Consider the following 2,513-nt stretch of genomic DNA (forward strand, 5'->3'; position numbering starts at 1 on the left):
CATTGGAGTTTTTGAAGTTGAGCAATTTTCAAGTGAGTATTTTCTTAAAATTGTTTTAACATATTTTGATTGTCTCGATATATGCCATCAGTTTGTTGTCTTACTTGCAATCCTAAGAAAAAGCTTAACTCACCCATTATGCTCATTTCAAAATGGCTGGTCATTAATTTTTCAAACTTTTTGCAAAATTTTTTATTTGTTGATCCAAAGATAATGTCATCAACATAAATTTGAACGAACATAAATTTGAACGAACAAAGTGTGTCCTTTGTGAGTTTTAAGAAATAGAGTTGTATCAATGGTACCTTTTGTGAAGCCTGAATTAATTAAGAAGTTTGAAAGAGTTTCATACCATGCTCTTGGAGCTTGCTTCAACCCATACAAGGCTTTGTTTAATTTGTAAACATGTTTTGGAAATTTGGGGTCAACAAAGCCTTCAGGTTGTTGCACATATGTACTTCTTCTTCAATTTTACCATTTAAGAATGTTGATTTTACATCCATCTGATAGACTTTGAAGTCTTTTAAAGCTGCATAGGCAAGGAAGATTCTTACTGCCTCAGATCTGGTAACTGAAGCAAAGGTTTCATCATAATCTATGCCTTCTTGTTGACAATATCATTTTACTACAAGTCTTGCCTTGTTCCTAGTTATGATGTCTTGCTCATCAGATTTGTTTATGAATGCCCATTTTGATCCGATGACAAATTTGTCAGTTGGTCTAGGTACCAGATTCCATACTTGCACTTTTTCAAATTGGTCAAGCTCTACTTGCTTTGCTTGGACCCAATTCGAGTCATTGAGTGCTTCTTTGACATTTTTTAGCTCTGTCACGCTTAGAAAACCTGCATAGAGACATTCATGAGTTGTGGCTAACCTTGTTTTAACACCTTCTTCTAGGTTCCCAATTATATTTGATTGGGAATGTCCTTTTATCCATCTTCTATTGTTATGTGAACTTGTGTGTTCTGATGGTTCTGATACTTCCCCTGATCTATGGCCTCTGTTGTGTTGAGAGGATCAGAATTCTGGTATACATTTGGATTTTCTGATGAGTTTCCAGAATTTTTGATCATCTTGTGCAATTTCTGATGAGGGCTCTAGATTTTCACAGGGTTAATACATGACTTATTTTTGGTTGACACATTGTTCATGTAGTTATTTTCAAGAAGTTCTTCTGTTAGTTAACTGAGAAGGTGTTCAGAATTTTCTTGTTGATCAGGAAAGTTACTTTTTAAAATTTCACCAAAAATTTCAGTTTCTGATGAGGCATCAAATGATACATATAATGTAACACCTCGTAAAATCGTGTCTAATAATGTATTGAGACATGTCCCTAATCCTAATTGTGCCTAATGTTGACTAGGAGGGACTATTTTTGCCAAACGATAAAAGTATTTGTAACGCCCTGCGTCCCTAAACTTTAGGCTTTTGGCAAGTTTGGTCCCTATACTTTGTCTATTGTCTGTTTTAGTCCCTAATCTGATACTTTGAGTCTTAAATACTATGATACTTGATCCTTGATACTTAAATCTTGATTCTTGATACTTAAACTATGATTCTTGATGCTTAAATCTTGATACTTAATACTTGATACTTCGGAAACTAGACTCTTGACTCTTGATACTTATTTGGTGCTTGACTCTTGAGACTCGTGCAACTTGATTCTTGGTTGAATGAGAGACTGGAGTATTATCACTGGCGGAATCTATGAAACTTGGAAACTTTTGGTGTTTATGATGTAATCTAGCTATGTGATACTTTTACCAAATTATACGCAACGCTTAATCTAACTCGCAAACGAATCAAGGACAGGAACGCGGAAAGGATAGGATTGGTCAAGTGGCAATCCGATCGGATGACCATCTGATCGGATAGCCATCCGATCAAATGGCCACCCGATCGGATGGCCACTCGATCGACCCGCCATCTGATCCATGCACACCGCCCTAGTCTCTCTCCCACATTATAAATAGGCCCGTCACATCAGTCCTTCACTGATGTGACAACCTCACTCGACCCAGACGCACGCACACCACATTTCTTTGATTTCTCGGCGATTCTGGTACGTTTTACACTAGATTCTTGTACTTTCTCGATCTACACCTCATTCTCTACGTGATTCTTCTTTGAAATCACGTTCTTCACCGTGAAATCTCTTAGATCTGAGTTCTTGAGGATGATGTTATCATGGTGGTTTGTACAAACTACTATATGATGTCATTCCTGGTAAGATCTAACTCAGATCTGAGGAGTTCCATGTGTTTTCCACCGAATCTAAGCTAGATCTAGGATTTTTCATAATGAAACTTTAGATTATCTTCATCTTTTCTTTAATCTTTCATTTTGAGCGGTGGAATCCGGGTCTAAATGGACTGTAGACTGGATGGATAGTCTGGAGTTGGTTTGGAAACAGGTTGTTACCGGAAAAGATGGTCGGTTACACGGATTTCCGACATAAACTCGTAATAAACAGACGACTGGTCGAACAGGGGTGATTCCCATCCGATCAGA

This window comes from Helianthus annuus, chromosome 8 (assembly GCF_002127325.2).
Source record: "Helianthus annuus cultivar XRQ/B chromosome 8, HanXRQr2.0-SUNRISE, whole genome shotgun sequence".
Lineage (NCBI taxonomy): Eukaryota > Viridiplantae > Streptophyta > Magnoliopsida > Asterales > Asteraceae > Helianthus > Helianthus annuus.